The 24,948-nt window shown below is 44.4% G+C and overlaps 1 protein-coding gene across 3 annotated transcripts in view; it reads left to right on the forward strand.

The window, feature by feature from the left end:
- Positions 1-11,072: 11,072 nt before the first annotated feature.
- The window catches only part of sptan1 (spectrin alpha, non-erythrocytic 1), a 162,225-nt gene continuing 148,349 nt past the window's right edge, over positions 11,073-24,948 (forward strand). For all 3 annotated transcript variants that reach the window (XM_079525073.1, XM_079525074.1, XM_079525075.1), the window contains exon 1: positions 11,073-11,153. The gene's annotated coding sequence lies outside the window, so the exon portion shown is untranslated. The remainder of the gene's footprint in view (positions 11,154-24,948) is intronic.

The raw sequence follows: 24,948 nt of genomic DNA on the forward strand, positions 1-24,948 counted from the left end.
TTGGATTACGTAGCTCTGCTTTGTAGAGCAGTGTGGTCCGGGGACCCCCAGGGGTCCTTGAGGGAGTTCCAGGGGGTCCGGGGACCCCCAGGGGTCCTTGAGGGAGTTCCGGGGTCCTTGAGGGAGTTCCAGGGGGTCCCCGGACCCCCAGGGGTCCTTGAGGGAGTTCCGGGGTCCTTGAGGGAGTTCCAGGGGGTCCGGGGACCCCCAGGGGTCCTTGAGGGAGTTCCAGGGGGTCCCCAGCTAAATGATAGTTAAGGAACCAAATGGACCCGTATGGGTCTGTAACTCTGAGAGTGTACACAAACGGGTCTGTCTGTCTGTCTGTCTGTCTGTTCTCTGACTCACTCTCATCCATCCATCCATCCATCATACAGTGACAGTTACACACCTCCACCACCAGGGGGCGAAAGACATTTAGGCCAACAGCGCCTGGATCCTTTATTGCGCATGCGTGAAACACTTTGACCGGCGGAAGTGTATGGTCTTGTATTGCATCACCACGTGACCGCCAGTAAGGTGTTGTTGAACAAAGAGGCAGTTTGTGCTTAGTGTATAGAGTTTGTGTCTTTAATGTTCCAGTAGGAACAGAAAGATGAAACGAGTCAAATGGAAACATTTTACACATTCTATATAAGTTATAAGTGTATTTAATATACATTATATAGAAGTTATAAGTGTATTTATTACACATTCTATATTACAGTAGGAACAGCATGGTTTACACATGATATAAGTTCATGTTACATTAAGTCGGTTTCTTCGGTGCCACTGAAACCATCTCGGCTCTCCAGCGGTGTTTCCTCCTTCATTCAGCCCGGCTAAGAGTTCCATTTGTCGGCGTCGAAGCCAAGGAAACAGCGGTAGTTTGGAGTCTGTTTGGTGTAAATGTCTCCTAAAGGAGGTCAAACGAGTCCAATGGACTCTGTACGGCTGAAGATACATGAACACATGACGTCAGTGGTGGGAGAGGACATATTGTGTGTTTTGGACAAACGGCAGCGTGGTGCCGATGTTTGTTGTTGTGCGAAGAAGCTTGATGATGTCAGAGCGTTTGTGTTGGAGCGCCTCAGTGTGGCCGCGGGGTGGATGTGCAGCCTCTTCCAGAGAGAGATGGAGACACTGGAAACTCTGCTGGAGAAACGATACATATAATTTTTGGGGTCCTTGACATGAAATATTGAGCACCACTGATACAGAAACATATTGAGCACCACTGATACAGAAACATGAGGTTTTTCAGAAAATTGTCATGATTTAGACAGTTTTTAAATTTCGTCCTCGGGTCTAAATGGGATACTCAGGGTTCCCCAATACATTTTCCTCAAGGGCCACATTATGACTAGGGTACCAGGCTGGGGGCCACATTATGACTAGGGTACCAGGCTGGGGGCCACATTATGACTAGGGTACCAGGCTGGGGGCCACATTATGACTAGGGTACCAGGCTGGGGGCCACATTATGACTAGGGTACCAGGCTGGGGGCCACATTATGACTAGGGTACCAGGCTGGGGGCCACATTATGACTAGGGTACCAGGCTGGGGGCCACATTATGACTAGGGTACCAGGCTGGGGGCCACATTATGACTAGGGTACCAGGCTGGGGGCCACATTATGACTAGGGTACCAGGCTGGGGGCCACATTATGACTAGGGTACCAGGCTGGGGGCCACATTATGACTAGGGTACCAGGCTGGGGGCCGAGTCCACATTATGACTAGGGTACCAGGCTGGGGGCCACATTATGACTAGGGTACCAGGCTGGGGGCCACATTATGACTAGGGTACCAGGCTGGGGGCCAAGTCCACATTATGACTAGGGTACCAGGCTGGGGGCCGAGTCCACATTATGACTAGGGTACCAGGCTGGGGGCCACATTATGACTAGGGTACCAGGCTGGGGGCCGAGTCCACATTATGACTAGGGTACCAGGCTGGGGGCCACATTATGACTAGGGTACCAGGCTGGGGGCCACATTATGACTAGGGTACCAGGCTGGGGGCCGAGTCCACATTATGACTAGGGTACCAGGCTGGGGGCCACATTATGACTAGGGTACCAGGCTGGGGGCCACATTATGACTAGGGTACCAGGCTGGGGGCCACATTATGACTAGGGTACCAGGCTGGGGGCCACATTATGACTTAGGTACCAGGCTGGGGGCCACATTATGACTAGGGTACCAGGCTGGGGGCCACATTATGACTAGGGTACCAGGCTGGGGGCCATATTATGACTAGGGTACCAGGCTGGGGGCCGAGTCCATATTATGACTAGGGTACCAGGCTGGGGGCCGAGTCCACATTATGACTAGGGTACCAGGCTGGGGGCCGAGTCCACATTATGACTAGGGTACCAGGCTGGGGGCCGAGTCCACATTATGACTAGGGTACCAGGCTGGGGGCCGAGTCCACATTATGACTAGGGTACCAGGCTGGGGGCCGAGTCCACATTATGACTAGGGTACCAGGCTGGGGGCCGAGTCCACATTATGACTAGGGTACCAGGCTGGGGGCCGAGTCCACATTATGACTAGGGTACCAGGCTGGGGGCCACATTATGACTAGGGTACCAGGCTGGGGGCCACATTATGACTAGGGTACCAGGCTGGGGGCCACATTATGACTAGGGTACCAGGCTGGGGGCCACATTATGACTAGGGTACCAGGCTGGGGGCCACATTATGACTAGGGTACCAGGCTGGGGGCCACATTATGACTAGGGCACCAGGCTGGGGGCCACATTATGACTAGGGTACCAGGCTGGGGGCCACATTATGACTAGGGTACCAGGCTGGGGGCCACATTATGACTAGGGTACCAGGCTGGGGGCCACATTATGACTAGGGTACCAGGCTGGGGGCCACATTATGACTAGGGTACCAGGCTGGGGGCCGAGTCCATATTATGACTAGGGTACCAGGCTGGGGGCCGAGTCCACATTATGACTAGGGTACCAGGCTGGGGGCCGAGTCCACATTATGACTAGGGTACCAGGCTGGGGGCCGAGTCCACATTATGACTAGGGTACCAGGCTGGGGGCCACATTATGACTAGGGTACCAGGCTGGGGGCCACATTATGACTAGGGTACCAGGCTGGGGGCCACATTATGACTAGGGTACCAGGCTGGGGGCCAAGTCCACATTATGACTAGGGTACCAGGCTGGGGCAGAGTCCACATTATGACTAGGGTACCAGGCTGGGGGCCGAGTCCACATTATGACTAGGGTACCAGGCTGGGGGCCGAGTCCACATTATGACTAGGGTACCAGGCTGGGGGCCGAGTCCACATTATGACTAGGGTACCAGGCTGGGGGCCGAGTCCACATTATGACTAGGGTACCAGGCTGGGGGCCGAGTCCACATTATGACTAGGGTACCAGGCTGGGGGCCGAGTCCACATTATGACTAGGGTACCAGGCTGGGGGCCGAGTCCACATTATGACTAGGGTACCAGGCTGGGGGCCACATTATGACTAGGGTACCAGGCTGGGGGCCGAGTCCATATTATGACTAGGGTACCAGGCTGGGGGCCGAGTCCACATTATGACTAGGGTACCAGGCTGGGGGCCGAGTCCACATTATGACTAGGGTACCAGGCTGGGGGCCGAGTCCACATTATGACTAGGGTACCAGGCTGGGGGCCAAGTCCACATTATGACTAGGGTACCAGGCTGGGGGCCGAGTCCATATTATGACTAGGGTACCAGGCTGGGGGCCACATTATGACTAGGGTACCAGGCTGGGGGCCAAGTCCACGCGCACATTTTATTTCTTCTTTTTTTTTCATTATATAATTAAGCTTATAGAACAGCAGTTCTCAACCAGTGGGCTGGGGACCACCAGCGGTCCTTGAGGGGGTTCCAGGTGGTCCCCATGTGGTCCGGGGACCACCAGGGGTCCTTGAGGGGGTTCCAGGTGGTCCGGGGACCACCAGGGGTCCTTGAGGGGGTTCCAGGTGGTCCGGGGACCACCAGCGGTCCTTGAGGGGGTTCCAGGTGGTCCGGGGACCACCAGGGGTCCTTGAGGGGGTTCCAGGTGGTCCGGGGACCACCAGGGGTCCTTGAGGGGGTTCCAGGTGGTCCGGGGACCACCAGCGGTCCTTGAGGGGGTTCCAGGTGGTCCGGGGACCACCAGGGGTCCTTGAGGGGGTTCCAGTGAGGGGGTTCCAGGTGGTCCGGGGACCACCAGGGGTCCTTGAGGGGGTTCCAGGTGGTCCGGGGACCACCAGGGGTCCTTGAGGGGGTTCCAGGTGGTCCCCATGTGGTCCGGGGACCACCAGGGGTCCTTGAGGGGGTTCCAGGTGGTCCTCATGTGGTCCGGGGACCACCAGGGGTCCTTGAGGGGGTTCCAGGTGGTCCGGGGACCACCAGCGGTCCTTGAGGGGGTTCCAGGTGGTCCGGGGACCACCAGGGGTCCTTGAGGGGGTTCCAGGTGGTCCGGGGACCTTCCAGGTGGTCCGGGGACCACCAGGGGTCCTTGAGGGGGTTCCAGGTGGTCCGGGGACCACCAGCGGTCCTTGAGGGGGTTCCAGGTGGTCCCCATGTGGTCCGGGGACCACCAGGGGTCCTTGAGGGGGTTCCAGGTGGTCCCCATGTGGTCCGGGGACCACCAGGGGTCCTTGAGGGGGTTCCAGGTGGTCCCCAGCTAAATGATGGAGAGTTGGTAACCAAATACCCTTATGGATCTTTAACTCTTGAGAGTGTAAAATTAATTAGTTTTCAGGGCAAGACCCCATTTGAAAGATATGGCAGGGATTCTCATCTTTTAATTTGAAGGATGCCCAGTTTGACGTTGTGCATATACTACTGAACCCCATTTAATGCCATTTATATCTGGGACCTCAATTTATTATAACTTTTTATTTATTTATTTTTATATCGTAAAATCAATGTCAACTTAACTCTGAGAGTGTACAAAAGGAACTAAATAGACCCGTTATGGTCCATTTGGTTCCATTTGTACACTCTCTGAGTTCCAAAAGCCCTTGAATATGATTAAGGATTACTGTCATTATGGTAATCTCACACAGACTATTCTCCATATGCAGACCGCGGCCATTTTACCAGATAAGTTAATGGCAAGGTGCTAACTAGGTGCAACTTCCAATGGCAGCCCATTCATCCAACCAGAAAAGTCCTCTCTAATTGTATTAAACAACGTCAAACTCACCAACATTGCATCTGTACGGAAAGCTTGAATTATCCTCTTTCTATCCTCAATGTGTTTGTTTCATAAGAAATCCACCGTAGACATGTTGTTATGAGCTACTTTGTGTCCCCCCAAGTGCTGGAGTTTGGAAGCGCTCGTTAGATATCACTCAACAGCCCTGCGTACCACATGTTTATAATGAGCACATAATGAGGAGGCAGCAGGACGCTGCTTTACTGAAAACGAGTGCTTCCAAACTCTGATGGAAACATGGCCGCCGTTCTCCTTCCATGATGACCATCATCATCCATCATCATGATGACATCATCATGATGACATCATCATCCATCATCATTCTATCATCTCAGAATAGTTTTTTTTTAGTGGTGTAAACCACTCCTACAACTGGCTTTGTTAGTGCAGAAAAAATGAGCATGGTTGCTATGTTCACCCTGTTCATCCGGGTGTGATTTAATTACGTCAGACAGGCTAAGACCTTACACCACTCAGTTCACACGGGTGTGATTTTTTACTTCTGAAACATTTTCCTTGCCCCTTTTACCCGTCTGTGAAACAACTGCCCTCTCCAGACCACGAATGCAGCGTTTACTGATGGTGAAAGAAATGCTAAATGCCCTCCTCTCCCCTCCTCTCCTCTCCTCTCCTCTCCTCTCCTCTCCTCTCCTCTCCTCTCCTCTCCTCTCCTCTCCTCTCCTCTCCTCTCCTCTCCTCTCCATGCCATGCCATGCCATGCCATGCCATGCTGGAAGGAAGGTAGCATTCTGGAGAATTTATTCTTCTCCGAAGTCTCCTGAAATTGAACGCAGCATTTTGTGTTGAGCAAATTAGTGTGGTATCTGGTGGAACCACATTTTCATCAATATAGCCTAAATCATGTTAAAACTAGACAGACTAAATTCACATCTAAAATTAAGTAAGCCTGAATAATACTAGCCATAGTGAGAGGCTACAGGGCCAACAGGGTAGACGTTTAGGAGCCATTCTTCACAGCTGGCACCTATGCTAAATAGCCAGGCCTACTTTGATTTAGGAGCATTCAGACCAGAGGTCTCCTGTTGTGCTTCCTGTGACCTGTCCAGACAATTTGGTTTGAGTGTTAACGACTGTCTGTTTCAAATGTGTATTGGGATTTGAGCTTGTATAAAACGCCACTCAAATGTTAAATCTGTAGTAGTGTGTCCTGCCGTCAGGCTGGGTGCATGCATGGCTCCGGCCATGCATCTGATGCTGTACTGAACTCTGCAAATAAAATGGAACTCCGAAACCTTCATTCATCTGTCTGCCTCTGCGTTTATCCTGAGTACTTTTGCCTAAGTATTAGAGGTTTGTTCATGGGCTTTGTAGAGAGAATAGCAGTCTCTCTTTGGAGTTTTTATACTTCAATTGGTGCGACGTAACCGGTGTCTTTGATGCATTTTTTTGCGTCAGGCAGAAGAGAGCCGGCGGGGCTTTTTGGATATTTCAGTCTAATTTTGGCGGTTGGTGGTTGGTTTGTTTTTTGGCGAAACGGCGTTCAGTCTACAGCGGGAAGAAGTGGTCTTCTCTTCGGATGGGGAACGACAGCGCGAACGGTGCGCTCCGGATCTCCGATGTGGAACAGGAGGGAGAGGCCCTCCACAGCGCGTCAACGGGAACCGTGCTTCTCTTCACGTCTCGGCGGGGAGCAGCGGATCTCCGGCCCGAGGGGCGGCGATGCTCAGCGGCGATTCGAGGGGGATCCTTGGCTTCATCTGCTCGGCGATCAGCGGTCAAAGGGAGGCGGAGGACCCGCTTCTTCGGCTCTGCTCGGCGACGGCAAGGCGAGGCAGTTGCTCTACGGGCTACGGTCTGCTTTGGTGACCATCTGCGGTTCTCGTGAATTCGCTTTGTCAGTCATGTGTTGCGATTCATGACTGAAGGGAGGAGGAGGTGTGTAGAATTCATTTCGAAATGGACAAGAGGACAGTGTCAAACAGCGGCCGTGTAATATGCAATGTACTGATCACACATTTGCATACACGACACGGGCCGAAAAAAGACATCTCCGTGGCGGCGCGTCGGGGAACTGCAGCCTTGACTGCCCGTGCGTGGTGACTGATGGACAAAGAGGTTATAGGTATTGTTGTGAAAGTGATTTTAATTGCATACTAGACAAATTGGAAGAGAAGATATATTGTTTTCAACATGAATTAGTAGGCATTATGTTGATTGTATGTTTTTGTCGTATAATTTGATAAGTTGAGTCATGAGTAGCCTACTTATGGAACAATGAGGTAATTTCCTAGAGACGTGTAGAGAATATTAGTTGAATATTGCTTAGACTCTGGCCTGTTAACGTATTTTTACCTGCGTTATCAACTGGACGTGATGCGTAGTACTACCTTAGTAGAGCAGAATTTTATTTCAAGCATTATAAACGTATATGTTATAGCATGTCCTAAATTAAGCAGTGTAGTATAGGATGTTTTTTCGCTTTATAGTGGTGTCTAATATTTAATGTGTTGGTTAGCAGGGTCGGTTCTTCTCATAAACACGCCCGATCTCGCTTATTTGTAATCAATCAACATTTCAGATTAGATTTTAATAGAACACTAAAAGATTCTACTGATGCTGAACCGAAATTTAGTTATGTGTATAGTGTATGTAATGAGAATTGCCAGAAGAAGTTATGTAACCTTGATTCCGTTTGTCTCTGTAACCATTTGAATTCTAATGTAATTGTTTGTTTGTCTTAGGCCTATCTGTTGTTTTTAATTTTATCTTTTCTTAGTGTCAAGGGAGGAGGTCCAAATGTGGTTCCTTTTATTTTGTGATAAACGTGTAGTACGTTTAGCAAGGGAGGAATGTGGTATCTGGTGGAACCACATTTTCATCAATATAGCCTAAATCATGTTAAAACTAGACAGACTAAATTCACATCTAAAATTAAGTAAGCCTGAATAATACTAGCCATAGTGAGAGGCTACAGGGCCAACAGGGTAGACGTTTAGGAGCCATTCTTCACAGCTGGCACCTATGCTAAATAGCCAGGCCTACTTTGATTTAGGAGCATTCAGACCAGAGGTCTCCTGTTGTGCTTCCTGTGACCTGTCCAGACAATTTGGTTTGAGTGTTAACGACTGTCTGTTTCAAATGTGTATTGGGATTTGAGCTTGTATAAAACGCCACTCAAATGTTAAATCTGTAGTAGTGTGTCCTGCCGTCAGGCTGGGTGCATGCATGGCTCCGGCCATGCATCTGATGCTGTACTGAACTCTGCAAATAAAATGGAACTCCGAAACCTTCATTCATCTGTCTGCCTCTGCGTTTATCCTGAGTACTTTTGCCTAAGTATTAGAGGTTTGTTCATGGGCTTTGTAGAGAGAATAGCAGTCTCTCTTTGGAGTTTTTATACTTCATTAGTTTAGAAATCCATGTCGTTACTCTATAGCTAAAGACTGCTGGGTTTCCATGTCGTTACTCTATAGCTAAAGACTGCTGGGTTTGCGCCCCAAATATACAGCCTTTGTTCCCTCAAAATGTCCAACATTAAATGCTGTTGACAATGAAGGGAACATTCACGTCATCTTGTCTCAATGAAGGGAACATTCACGTCATCTTGTCTCAATGAAGGGAACATTCACGTCATCTTGTCTCAATGAAGGGAACATTCACGTCATCTTGTCTCAATGAAGGGAACATTCACGTCATCTTGTCTCAATGAAGGGAACATTCACGTCATCTTGTCCCCACACGTCTCATATTTGCGATCAGCGATGAAAGGAGAAATTTGGTCAACAGGCATTCTGATTGGCCAGTATGAGATGATGCATGTGATGATTACGATGATAAGAGCACCCCTCACTTCACAGGGGTGTGATTTTATTTCTGAGGGGCTCCTATAGGCCTACGGGTTTAATATTTGTTTTAAAAACGCCATTGACTGAATCCTGGTCTCTAAACTGCCTCCCCCTGGCCAGCCAGGGCGCCTGATGGAGGGGAAAGGAACTGGTCTCTATACTGCCTCCCCCTAGCCAGCCGGGCGCCTGATGGAGGGGAAAGGAACTGGTTGGAATAACGTGTTCCTTCCACGCGCTACGTCCAACCAGGGAAACTCCCCCCTGTCAGGTGTAAAGGAGCAACTTGGACACTCAGGCATGAAGGAAGCATGAGTTCAAGTCCGTTGCTCTCCCCATGTCCCCCATATATGGGGACTAGGTTGGCGGAGGGTGTGTAGAGCCCAGGATCACATTAGATCATTGACACAGGGGTGAAAAATGGGTTACAAAATCGTGGGATAAAAATGTAATAATAGAATAAATAGAATTTTGTTTTACATCATCATTACATCACCTAACTAGAAGAAGTGCCCTTCAGGGCACAGGTCTCCACCAGGAGGACAGGCGGGGTGTGTGATGTTTGGCAAAATGTTTAGGAGTAATATAAACATGTTTACGTACATGTGTGTGTGTGTGTATGTGTGTGTGTGTGTGTGACGCAGCTTGGCCTGTTGTAGTGCCACCATGAGGCTGATTTGAAAACTGTCAAGTGGCATTTCTTCCTCAGCCTAGTGGGAATATGCATGCACAGTTTCACCACAATCGGACACTGCGTTGAGGAGTTGTGGCGATTTGTACAAAACGGGTACAAAGCGGGCTACTCTAAGTTTAGAAGCCAATTGTAGCCAATGAGGGTGGATTATGAGAAATCAAACAAACCCGTCTTGATCACATGACTATGGAGAGCATGTGTACCGATGTGCGTGAAATTTGGCTAAAATCTGAAGGAGTAATATTAAAAAATGTGTTTTACATATGTTGGCCTCCTGGTGGCGCTTAGAGGTAAAAACACTTTTATTATCAGTTATAGCGCCACCATGAGGCTGAGTTGAAAATGTTCACGTGGCATTTCTTCCTCGGCCTAGTGGGAATGTGCGTGCACAATTTCTGGGGAATCACACAATGTGTTCATGATTTGCAGCATTTTGTTTGAAACTGAGCACTCCTGCGAACTTTGGAAGCCAATCTTAGCCAATCAGGATGGAAAGACCCGTTTCGTTGAATGGCTCTAGAGAGACTGTGTAACGATTTGCGTGATGTTTGGACAAAATCTGTAGGTGTACTGTCCAAAAACTTGTTTTGCACAAAGCGGCCTCTTGGTGGCGTTATAACAGGCCGTTCTGGAAATGTTGGGGCAGAGGTTCATCGTTGGCATCCAGGGAGTGTGTGTGCAAAATTTGGCATCGACTGGGTTTTAACAGACTGCCTGCCTGCCTGCCTGCCTGCCTGCCTGCCTGCCTGCCTGTCTGCCTGTCTGTCTGTCTGTCTGTCTGCCTGCCTGCATGCCTGTCTGTCTGTCTGTCTGTCTGTCTGCCTGCCTGCCTGCCTGCCTGCCTGCCTGCCTGTCTGCCTGCCTGTCTGTCTGTCTGTCTGTCTGCATGCCTGTCTGCCTGCCTGCCTGCCTGCCTGTCTGTCTGTCTGTCTGTCTGTCTGTCTGTCTGTCTGTCTGTCTGTCTGTCTGTCTGTCTGTCTGTCTGTCTGTCTGTCTGCCTGCCTGCATGCCTGTCTGTCTGCCTGCCTGCCTGTCTGCCTGCCTGCCTGCCTGCCTGCCTGCCTGTCTGTCTGTCTGTCTGCCTGCCTGCCTGCCTGCCTGCCTGCCTGCCTGCCTGCACACAGACAGACAGACAGCACTCGGGATCTCTCGGTTAATGTCGTCAGCATTCGGGCACCACCGTCCGGGGCACCTTGGGCACCAGCAGTAGCACGGCCCGGGCGGGCGGGCGGGGCTTCCTTCGGCTTATCTCGGCCGTTTCCGTCAGAGCTCGGGAGGAGGAGCCAGACGACCGGGTCACGTGGGACGTGACGCACTACTGCACTGCAGCCAGCCCCGCCCCGCCCCGCCCAGAGTGGGATGACGTCATCTGCCCCCCCCACCCATCCTATCTGTATTCTAGCAGCAGAGCAGCCTCTCCTCTGTCCTCTCCTCTCCTCTCTCTAAAACAACTACAATAATAATAAGGTAAGCTCATTTACATAATAACAGCTTGTATAATAATAATATTATTATTACTAAGTGTTGATAAAGTGGGTGTTTATGGTCGTAAAGCAGCGGCAGAAGAAGCAGTTTGTTTTGTCCGGTCCGTTGGTTTCGCAGCGGAGCAGCCATTATCATCTCTGATGGTAAGAGACGCCTCGCGCCGCTCCGCCTCTCGCGAGACCTGAAAACACACCGCAGATCTACAGGCTCAGCGCGCGTCACGGGCGCGACGCGCGCTGAGCTTGTAGATCTGCGGTGTGTTTTTCTCTCTCTCAACCCCCCCCTGCTAGCGCAGTTAGCTACGATGCTAACTGTGACAACTGTGCTGTTTCTGGGCGGACTGCAGCTCTGTGTGTGTTTATGGGTCTTATGTGGGCTTTACCACGTCCAACAACAACATTATTAATTAATGTTTAAATAAATAAAACCAGATAATAGTGCTTTATTTATTTATTTAATAGTGCTTTCTTTCTTTATTGCTTTATTTATTGAATAGAGCTTTATTTCTTTACCACGTCCAACAACAACATTATTATTATTAATGTATAAATAAATAAAACCAGATAATAAATAGTGCATTTACAGAACTATAGATCTGCAGCTGTCATTATTATCCTGTCTGTCTGTCTGTCTGTCTGTCTGTCTGGGACCCGCCCCAGAATGACTGACCAGCTGGAATTACATTCCGTTCCTCAAATGGTCACCATTTAAATGTTCATTTCAATTCATTTGCTTTCATTTTTTTTTGTGTGTGTGTTCATAACAGGCCTATATTCCGTTCATCTATTTAACCCATTTAGACCTGTGGAAAGATTCTACTAAAGTGTCTTCTAAATCCTGACAGTTTTGTGAAAAACCCTCTTGTTTCTGTATCAGTGGTTCTCAAACTATTTGAAAGAATATATATTCAATGATTTGCGTCACATTTTCACGATTTGTCAAAAATAGCAGACCTACAAGTTCATAGCGCGGCACTCGGTGCCGCGCTATGAGCTTGTAGATCTGCTATTTTTCAATAGCTAAAGTATAACATAATGCTTGAAACTCCAAAAGGGGTTCCCGCCCAGAGTGGGTTAAGCTCAGAGTACAGTTGAGGGGCCGGGCCTTGTTTTCAATGTAGCCCAAAATACAAAAACACAAAATTAACAATATATACATTAAAATAAAGCAAATATCAATTGGAAAACAGAAAGTATTCAAAACTAAAATAGCTATAATTGATAAGATGAGAATGACTTAAAACAGTTACATTATTTAACAAAAGTGCTAGAAATCATTAATTTAATGTAGTAAAACCCCCTCTTTATAGTCAGTCAGTCGTTCAGACTGACCGACTGACCAGCTGGAATTCCATTCATCAGTGTCAGACACTGGTTTTTAAACTTTTTTTTTTTTTTAACTCTTATTTTGTTTTTGAGGGGCGCTATATACAGGTCTAATGTTTGTTTTTAGTTCAATGTTTGTTTTTAACAACGCTGTTGGCAATGAAGGGAAAATGTACGTCATCTTGTCCCTAAACACAAACATAAAAAATAGCAGATCTACAAGTTCGTAGCGCGGCACAGAGTGCCGCGCCACGAGCTCGTAGGTCTGCTATTTTTTAAACATCGTGAAAATGTGGCCGAAATGTTTGAATATATTCTTTCAGAGCGAACGTTTTTAACTCATATCTTTGCTTCTGGGGGGGGGGGGGGGGGGGGGTCCCTGGAACAACATATTTTTAGATGGGGGTCGGCGGCCAAATACAGATAATTATGGGGGTCCTTAACGTGAAACTGTTTGAGAACCACTGACATAGAAACATGAGGGTTTTTGAAAAAACTGTCAGGATTTAGAAGACATTTGTTTTGTTTTGTTTTTGAGAGGCGCTAGCCCCTCCTATGCCCAGCCTTGCGTGTGTCTGTGTGTACCCATGAGCGACGATTTGATTGGCTGAGCACCGCATAGCGATGATTTGATTGGCTGAGCAGTGAGCACCCCATAGTGATGATTTGATTGGCTGAGCACCCAATAGTGATGATATGAGTGGCTGAGCATTGAGGACACAAAGTGAGGACGCCTATTGTGATTACCCGGAATGTGATGATGTATGATGATGATAAGAGCGCCCCTCACTTCACTCAGGTGTGATTTTTAATTACCTGTGACTCCCCAATCTAACCCCGAGTGTTTGTAGTTCTCTGGGACCGAAAACGTTGTATGTTTTATTATGATTATAATGATATGATATTATGATTATGATAATATGAATATGCATGTCTCTCAGTGCACTGAGAGACATGCAGCTGGAGGTCCCCGGTACGAGTCCAGCTCTCAGCACTGTGTCAAAATGTCCTTGAGCAAGACACTTCACCCCTAAACTGCTGCTCTGTCTGTCTGTCTGTCTGTCTGTCTGTCTGTCTGTCTGTCTGTCTGTCTGTCTGTCTGTCTGTCTGTCTGTCTGTCTGTCTGTCTGTCTGTCTGTCTGTCTGTCTGTCTGTCTGTCTGTCTGTCTGTGCATTCTCACACTGGTGTGTCGAGGCTCTTTGCAGTGTTCTGTGACATACCGCTAGTTACCGTTGGCAAATGAAGTAGGCCTCTTTAACCCATAGTAGGCCTACATGTATAGACAGTACTCTGACGCGTTGTGAGCTTGTAGATCTGCTATTTCTGCTTTTTTGAGTGGTGTAAACCACTCCTACAACTGGCTTTGTTAGTCTGTGCAGAAAAAATGAGCATGGTTGCTATGTTCACCCTGTTCACCCGGGTGTGATTTAATTACGTCAGACATGATTTCATTACGTCAGACAGGCTATATAAGACCTTACACCACTCAGTTCGCACGGGTGTGATTTAAAAAAAAATGTATGGCATTTTTTTCAACATGGAAGCGATTATGACTATTATGACAAATAATTGCGTCGGTGCAGAGCTGTACCAAACCAATTAGTCCTGGTTCCAAAGCGTTTTGAGGTTCCCGGTTCGATCCCTGTGGGCTCCCCCAGAGTTAGTGTTGAAGTGTCCTTGAGCAAGACTCTGAACCCCTGATTGTGCGTGTGCGTGTGCGCGCGCACGCGTGTGTGCGTGTGCGTGTGTGTGTGTGTAAAATGCTCAATCTAAAGCACTTTGGATAAAAGCACTTTGTATGGGCCTATGAACCATTTCCCCATTCTGGTCCTGACTGAGGTAGGAGTTTTGGACCTGGATCTTTCAGCCCAAAGGTCAGCATGTATTCTCTGTAGACACACCCCCACAGCCATGGTCAAAGGTCAGCATGTATTCTCTGTAGACACACCCCCACAGCCATGGTCATCGTTCTACACCCACTGACCACTGACTGTCACTGCTGGAAAGTTAATGAAGTACTTTTAACCCATTCTGAGTGGGAGGAACCCCTTTTGGTGTTAATAGCATTATGTTATACTTTGAACTATTGAAAAAACTGTTTTTGAAAAATGGTGAAACTGTGGCGCAAATCTTTGAATATATATTATTTCAGAGCAAACGTTTTTAACTCAAATCTTTGCTTCTGGTGGAGGGGGGGGGGGTCCCTGGAACGACATATTTTCAGATGGGGGTCGGCGGCCTAATGTAGATAATTTTTGGGGTCCTTGACATGAAATATTGAGCACCACTGATACAGAAACATGAGGTAATATTGAGCACCACTGATACAGAAACATGAGGTATTATTGAGCACCACTGATACAGAAACATGAGGTAATATTGAGCACCACTGATACAGAAACATGAGGTAATATTGAGCACCACTGATACAGAAACATGAGGTAATATTGAGCACCACTGATACAGAAACATATTGAGCACCACTGATACAGAAACATATTGAGCACCACTGATACAGAAACATATTGAGCACCACTGATACAGAAACATATTGAGCACCACTGATACAGAAACATATTGAGCACCACTGATACAGAAACATGAGGTATTTCAGAAAACTGTCTAGAAGACATTCTTTTAAATTTCGACGTCGGGCCTAAAGGGGTTAACTGAAGTATACTGTACTTAATTTAAGTGCAATCTTGAGGTATTTCTACTGTAGTTTGAGGTATTTCTACTGTAGTTTGAGGTATTTCTACTGTAGTTTGAGTCTTTCTACTGTATTTCTACTGTATTTCTACTGTAGTTTGAGGTATTTCTACTGTAGTTTGAGGTATTTCTACTGTAGTTTGAGTCTTTATTTCTACTGTAGTTTGAGTCTTTATTTCTACTGTAGTTTGAGTCTTTATTTCTACTGTAGTTTGAGTCTTTCTTGAGGTATTTCTACTGTAGTTTGAGTCTTTATTTCTACTGTAGTTTGAGTCTTTCTTGAGGTATTTCTACTGTAGTTTGAGTCTTTTGAGGTATTTCTACTGTAGTTTGAGTCTTTTGAGGTATTTCTACTGTAGTTTGAGTCTTTCCAATTTCCATTACTTTTACTTCTACTCCACTACAATTTATCTGACAATTTTAGTTACTTTGTCGATTTTGATTATTATTTCAAAACATACATTAACCATTTCATTCCATATATTATACATTTCAGGCCTTCTGGAAATAGCAGATCTACAAGCTCACAATGTGTCGTGACGTGACACAAGCTCACAAGCTTGTAGGTCTGCTATTTTCAGCATGCAACCAAGTGTAAAATGACTCATACTAGATCTCTTGTCCACTAGTCCCCTTCCTAACATTTTAGTCTAGTTTTTAGCATTATGTTATTTAGTCTTAGTTTTAGTCGTCGTAGTTTAGTTTCCATTTAGTTTTCCTCGGTGGAAAAAGGGAGTCGATGAACATTTTTCCTCTTAGTTTTAGTCGACGAAAACACTACAGTGATTATAATCATTTATTTATACAGCTATCAGCTGACTGCACTGTGGAATTGTGTGTGTGTGTGTGTGTGTGTGTGTGTGTGTGTGTGTGTGTGTGTGTGTGTGTGTGTGTGTGTGTGTGTGTGTGTGTGTGTGTGTGTGTGTGTGTGTGTGTGTGTGTGTGTGTGTGTGTGTGTGTGTGTGTGTGTGTGTGTGTGTGTGTGTGTGTGTGTGTGTGTGTGTGCTGACTGTGTACGCAGTCATGATGACGTGTGACATTTCTTATACTTTTAAAAATATATATATTTTAAAATTCATCCCAACGATTTTGTAACCCGTTCTTTTTGGGCCAATTTCCTATCGCTGTAATTCGGATAATTAATCGTGTGAAAATCATGAGAATCTTAATTTCCCTCAATGTCTAACATACAAATTGATCTGATATACAGAAATTATACTAAAGGCATATTTTATTCCTTTACCCATTCTGGGCGGGAACCCCTTTTGGTGTTTTAAAGCATTATGTTATGCTTTACAGAACAGCACTTTACAATCTATAATGTACAGAACAGCACTTTACAATCTATAATGTACAGAACAGCACTTTACAATCTATAATGTACAGAACAGCACTTTACAATCTATAATGTACAACGCGGGCATTATCTATCAGACGCTCTCAATCCAGAGAGATTTACAGTAAGCGAGAACAACAACATGGTCTTACATCACATTATAGAAATAGAACAACATGGTGATACATCACATTATAGAAATAGAACAACATGGTGATACATCACATTATAGAAATAGAACAACATGGTGATACATCACATTATAGAAATAGAACAACATGGTGATACATCACATTATAGAAATAGAACAACATGGTGATACATCACATTATAGAAATAGAACAACATGGTGATACATCACATTATAGAAATAGAACAACATGGTGATACATCACATTATAGAAATAGAACAACATGGTCTTACGTCACATTATAGAAATAGAACAACATGGTGTTACATCACATTATAGAAATAGAACACATGGTGTTACATCACATTATAGAAATAGAACAACATGGTGTTACATCACATTATAGAAATAGAACAACATGGTGTTACATCACATTATAGAAATAGAACAACATGGTGTTACATCACATTATAGAAATAGAACAACATGGTGTTACATCACATTATAGAAATAGAACACATGGTGATACATCACATTATAGAAATAGAACAACATGGTGTTACATCACATTATAGAAATAGAACACATGGTGATACATCACATTATAGAAATAGAACAACATGGTGATACATCACATTATAGAAATAGAACAACATGGTCTTACATCACATTATAGAAATAGAACAACATGGTCTTACATCACATTATAGAAATAGAACAACATGGTGATACATCACATTATAGAAATAGAACAACATGGTCTTACATCACATTATAGAAATAGAACAACACATGGTGATACATCACATTATAGAAATAGAACAACATGGTGTTACATCACATTATAGAAATAGAACAACACAAGGTGATACATCACATTATAGAAATAGAACAACATGGTGTTACATCACATTATAGAAATAGAACAACACATGGTGATACATCACATTATAGAAATAGAACACATGGTGATACATGACATTATAGAATTAGAACAACACATGGTGATACATCACATTATAGAAATAGAACAACATGGTGATACATCACATTATAGAAATAGAACAATAGAATAACACATGGTGATACATCAAGTTATAGAAATAGAACAACATGGTGTTACATCACATTATAGAAATAGAACAACACATGGTGATACATCACGTTATAGAAATAGAACACATGGTGATACATCACATTATAGAAATAGAACACATGGTGATACATCACATTATAGAAATAGAACAACACATGGTGATACATCACATTATAGAAATAGAACACCACACGGTGATACATCACATTATAGAAATAGAACACCACATGGTGATACATCACATTATAGAAATAGAACAATACATGGTGATACCTCACATTATAGAAATATAACAATACATGGTGATACATCACATTATAGAAATAGAACAACACATGGTGATACATCACATTATAGAAATAGAACAACATGGTGTTACATCACATTATAGAAATAGAACAACACATGGTGATACATCACATTATAGAAATAGAACAACACATGGTGATAGATCACATTATAGAAATAGAACAACATGGTGTTACATCACATTATAGAAATAGAACAACACATGGTGATACATCACATTATAGAAATAGAACAACACATGGTGATTCATCACATTATAGAAATAGAACAACACATGGTGATACATCACATTATAGAAATAGAACAACACATGGTGATACATCACATTATAGAAATAGAACAACACATGGTGATTCATCACATTATAGAAATAGAACAACACATGGTGATTCATCACATTATAGAAATAGAACAACACATGGTGATACATCACATTATAGAAATAGAACACATGGTGATACATCACATTATAGAAATAGAACAACACATGGTGATACATCACATTATAGAAATAGAACAATAGAACAACACATGGTGATACATCACATTATAGAAATAGAACAACACATGGTGATACATCACATTATAGAAATAGAACAATAGAACAACACATGGTGATACATCACATTATAGAAATAGAACACATGGTGATACATCACATTATAGAAATAGAACACATGGTGATACATCACATTATAGAAATAGAACAACACATGGTGATACATCACATTATAGAAATAGAACAACACATGGTGATACATCACATTATAGAAATAGAACAACACATGGTGATACATCACATTATAGAGATAGAACAACACATGGTGATACATCACATACATAGAGATGGAACAATAGAACAACACATGGTGATACATCACATACATAGAAATAGAACAATAGAACAACACATGGTGACACATCACATACATAGAAATAGAACAATATAACAACACATGGTGATACATCACATTATAGAAATAGAACAACATGGTGTTACATCACATTATAGAAATAGAACACATGGTGATACATCACATTATAGAAATAGAATAACACATGGTGATACATCACATTATAGAAACAGAACAACATGGTGTTACATCACATTATAGAAATAGAACAACACATGGTGATACATCACATTATAGAAATAGAACAATAGAACAACACATGGTGATACATCACATTATAGAAATAGAACACATGGTGATACATCACATTATAGAAATAGAACACATGGTGATACATCACATTATAGAAATAGAACAACACATGGTGATACATCACATTATAGAAATAGAACAACACATGGTGATACATCACATTATAGAAATAGAACAATAGAACAACACATGGTGATACATCACATTATAGAAATAGAACACATGGTGATACATCACATTATAGAAATAGAACACATGGTGATACATCACATTATAGAAATAGAACAACACATGGTGATACATCACATTATAGAAATAGAACAACACATGGTGATACATCACATTATAGAAATAGAACAACACATGGTGATACATCACGTTATGGAAATAGAACAATAGAACAACACATGGTGATACATCACATACATAGAAACAGAACAATAGAACAACACATGGTGATACATCACATACATGGAAATAGAACAACATGGTGATACATCACATATGTAAATAGAACAACACATGGTGATACATCACATACATGGAAATAGAACAATAGAACAACATGGTGATACATCACATACATAGAAATAGAACAACACATGGTGATACATCACATTATAGAGATAGAACAACACATGGTGATACATCACATACATAGAAACAGAACAATAGAACAACACATGGTGATACATCACATACATAGAGATAGAACAACACATGGTGATACATCACATACATAGAGATAGAACAATAGAACAACACATGGTGATACATCACATACATAGAGATTGAACAATAGAACAACACATGGTGATACATCACATACATAGAGATTGAACAATAGAACAACACATTGTGATACATCACACACATAGAGATAGAACAATAGAACAACACATGGTGATACATCACATACATAGAGATTGAACAATAGAACAACACATTGTGATACATCACATACATAGAAATAGAACAATAGAACAACACATGGTGATACATCACATACATCGAGATAGAACAATAGAACAACACATGGTGATACATCACATACATAGACATAGAACAGTAGAACAACACATGGTGATACATCACATACATAGACATAGAACAATAGAACAACACATGGTGATGCATCACATACATAGAGATAGAACAATAGAACAACACATGGTGATACATCACATACATAGAAATAGAACAATAGAACAACACATGGTGATGCATCACATACATAGAGATAGAACAATAGAACAACACATGGTGATGCATCACATACATAGAGATAGAACAATAGAACAACACATGGTGATACATCACATACATAGAGATAGAACAATAGAACAACACATGGTGATACATCACATTATAGAAATAGAACAACACATGGTGATTCATCACATTATAGAAATAGAACAACACATGGTGATACATCACATTATAGAAATAGAACAACACATGGTGATACATCACATTATAGAAATAGAACACATTGTGATACATCACATACATAGAAATAGAACAATAGAACAACACATGGTGATACATCACATACATCGAGATAGAACAATAGAACAACACATGGTGATACATCACATACATAGACATAGAACAGTAGAACAACACATGGTGATACATCACATACATAGACATAGAACAATAGAACAACACATGGTGATGCATCACATACATAGAGATAGAACAATAGAACAACACATGGTGATACATCACATACATAGAAATAGAACAATAGAACAACACATGGTGATGCATCACATACATAGAGATAGAACAATAGAACAACACATGGTGATGCATCACATACATAGAGATTGAACAATAGAACAACACATTGTGATACATCACATACATAGAAATAGAACAATAGAACAACACATGGTGATACATCACATACATCGAGATAGAACAATAGAACAACACATGGTGATACATCACATACATAGAAATAGAACAATAGAACAACACATGGTGATGCATCACATACATAGAGATAGAACAATAGAACAACACATGGTGATGCATCACATACATAGAGATAGAACAATAGAACAACACATGGTGATACATCACATACATAGAGATAGAACAATAGAACAACACATGGTGATGCATCACATACATAGAAATAGAACAATAGAACAACACATGGTGATGCATCACATACATAGAGATAGAACAATAGAACAACACATGGTGATACATCACATACATAGAGATAGAACAATAGAACAACACATGGTGATACATCACATACATAGAGATAGAACAATAGAACAACACATGGTGATACATCACATACATAGAGATTGAACAATAGAACAACACATGGTGATACATCACATACATAGAGATAGAACAATAGAACAACACATGGTGATACATCACATTATAGAAATAGAACAACACATGGTGATACATCATGATCACATACATACACAGTCATCTAGGATCATAAGAACCTAACATCTGTCTAACAGTAAGAATATCTGTACAGTGAAACTGTAATGAGGAGGTCCTGTATTAGCAGGGAGCTGTCAAAGGGCTCCTTGAGGAGGTCCTGTATTAGCAGGGAGCTGTCAAAGGGCTCCTTGAGGAGGTGCTGTATTAGCAGGGAGCTGTCAAAGGGCTCCTTGAGGAGGTCCTGTATTAGCAGGGAGCTGTCAAAGGGCTCCTTGAGGAGGTCCTGTATTAGCAGGGAGCTGTCAAAGGGCTCATTGAGGAGGTCCTGTATTAGCAGGGAGCTGTCAAAGGGCTCCTTGAGGAGGTCCTGTATTAGCAGGGAGCTGTCAAAGGGCTCCTTGAGGAGGTCCTGTATTAGCAGGGAGCTGTCAAAGGGCTTATTGAGGAGGTCCTGTATTAGCAGGGAGCTGTCAAAGGGCTCCTTGAGGAGGTCCTGTATTAGCAGGGAGCTGTCAAAGGGCTCCTTGAGGAGGTCCTGTATTAGCAGGGAGCTGTCAAAGGGCTCCTTGAGGAGGTCCTGTATTAGCAGGGAGCTGTCAAAGGGCTCATTGAGGAGGTCCTGTATTAGCAGGGAGCTGTCAAAGGGCTCCTTGAGGAGGTCCTGTATTAGCAGGGAGCTGTCAAAGGGCTCCTTGAGGAGGTCCTGTATTAGCAGGGAGCTGTCAAAGGGCTCCTTGAGGAGGTCCTGTATTAGTAGGGAGCTTCAAAGGGCTCCTTGAGGAGGTCCTGTATTAGCAGGGAGCTTCAAAGGGCTCCTTGAGGAGGTCTTATAGTTTTGGGGAGGGAGTCGGATTAGTAGCTTGAACACGGTATATTTAAGGTACCTCCTTTTTATATCGCTTGAAGTATATTATTATATTATTGATCTTCTTTCTACTGCTTCTTCTCCTTCTGACTTGGCAGCACACGTCTTAGTCTCTGACTGGTGGGTCTGTGCCAGCCTTTATAGGGTGGCCTGACGTCTTAGTCTCTGACTGGTGGGTCTGTGCCAGCCTTTATAGGGTGGCCTGACGTCTTAGTCTCTGACTGGTGGGTCTGTGCCACCCTTTATAGGGTGGCCTGACGTCTTAGTCTCTGACTGGTGGGTCTGTGCCACCCTTTATAGGGTGGCCTGACGTCTTAGTCTCTGACTGGTGGGTCTGTGCCACCCTTTATAGGGTGGCCTGACGTCTTAGTCTCTGACTGGTGGGTCTGTGCCACCCTTTATAGGGTGGCCTGACGTCTTAGTCTCTGACTGGTGGGTCTGTGCCAGCCTTTATAGGGTGGCCTGACGTCTTAGTCTCTGACTGGTGGGTCTGTGCCACCCTTTATAGGGTGGCCTGACGTCTTAGTCTCTGACTGGTGGGTCTGTGCCACCCTTTATAGGGTGGCCTGATGTCTTAGTCTCTGACTGGTGGGTCTGTGCCAGCCTTTATAGGGTGGCCTGACGTCAGGCCACCCTATAAAGGGTGGCCTGACGTCATGCCACCCTTTATAGGGTGGCCTGACGTCATGCCACCCTATAAAGGGTGGCCTGACGTCATGCCACCCTTTATAGGGTGGCCTGACGTCAGGCCACCCTATAAAGGGTGGCCTGACGTCATGCCACCCTTTATAGGGTGGCCTGACGTCTTAGTCTCTGACTGGTGGGTCTGTGCCAGCCTATAAAGGGTGGCCTGACGTCGTGGCCTGATGTCACGCCACCCTTTATAGGGTGGCGTGACATCAGGCCACGACGTCATGCCACCCTTTATAGGGTGGCCTGACGTCAGGCCACCCTATAAAGGGTGGCCTGACGTCATGCCACCCTTTATAGGGTGGCCTGACGTCTTAGTCTCTGACTGGTGGGTCTGTGCCAGCCTATAAAGGGTGGCCTGACGTCGTGGCCTGATGTCACGCCACCCTTTATAGGGTGGCGTGACATCAGGCCACGACGTCATGCCACCCTTTATAGGGTGGCCTGACGTCGTGGCCTGATGTCACGCCACCGACCGTTTCCGTGACAGAAACTATGAATATACACTATAGCAGTGGTTCCCAAAGTGGGGTCCGGGGACCCCCAGGGGTCCTTGAGGGAGTTCCAGGTGGTCCGGGGACCCCCAGGGGTCCTTGAGGGATTTCCAGGGGGTCCCCAGCTCAATGATAGTTTGGAACCAAATGGACCCTTACGGGTCTGTAACTCTGTACTTATAGACACACAGCTACATGTAGGTCCTCTTGATGTGGGCGTTTATTTTTAACGTGATCCACATGGAATGTAGGTCTCTCTCTCTCTCTCTCTCTCTCTCTCTCTCTCTCTCTGTCTCTGTCTCTGTCTCTGTCTCTGTCTCTGTCTCTGTCTCTGTCTCTGTCTCTCTCTCTCTCTCTCTCTCTCTCTCTCTCTCTCTCTCTCTCTCTGTCTCTGTCTCTGTCTCTGTCTCTGTCTCTGTCTCTGTCTCTCTCTCTCTCTCTCTCTCTCTCTCTCTCTCTCTCTCTCTCTCTCTGTCTCTGTCTCTGTCTCTGTCTCTGTCTCTGTCTCTGTCTCTGTCTCTGTCTCTGTCTCTGTCTCTGTCTCTCTCTCTCTCTCTCTCTCTCTCTGTCTCTGTCTCTGTCTCTGTCTCTGTCTCTGTCTCTGTCTCTGTCTCTGTCTCTGTCTCTCTCTCTGTCTCTGTCTCTGTCTCTGTCTCTGTCTCTGTCTCTGTCTCTGTCTCTGTCTCTGTCTCTGTCTCTGTCTCTGTCTCTCTCTCTCTCTCTCTCTCTCTCTCTCTCTCTCTCTGTCTCTGTCTCTCTCTCTCTCTCTCTCTCTCTCTCTCTCTCTCTCTCTCTCTATCTCTCTCTCTCTCTCTCTCTCTATCTCTCTCTCTCTCTCTCTCTCTCTCTCTCTCTCTCTCTCTCTGGGCGTGCGAGGTGCAGTTAGACTGCTGACAGAACTGTCTGCATTTCGCTCAACCCAAATGGCCCTTGGTCGGTCTTAAAGGGGCACTCCGCCCATTTCATTTTCATGTGAATGGCTCATGATGCTGTAATGGTCAGAGACTTTTTAACGAGATCGTTTGTATGAATGAGTGAATATATTATGTATGAATGAGTGAATATATTATGTATGAATGAGTGAATATATTATGTATGAATGAGTGAATATATTATGTATGAATGAGTGAATATATTATGTATGAATGAGTGAATATATTATGTATGAATGAGTGAATATATTATGTATGAATGAGTGAATATATTATGTATGAATGAGTGAATATATTATGTA

This window comes from Electrona antarctica (assembly GCF_951216825.1).
Source record: "Electrona antarctica genome assembly, chromosome: 16".
In the NCBI taxonomy this organism is placed as follows: domain Eukaryota; kingdom Metazoa; phylum Chordata; class Actinopteri; order Myctophiformes; family Myctophidae; genus Electrona; species Electrona antarctica.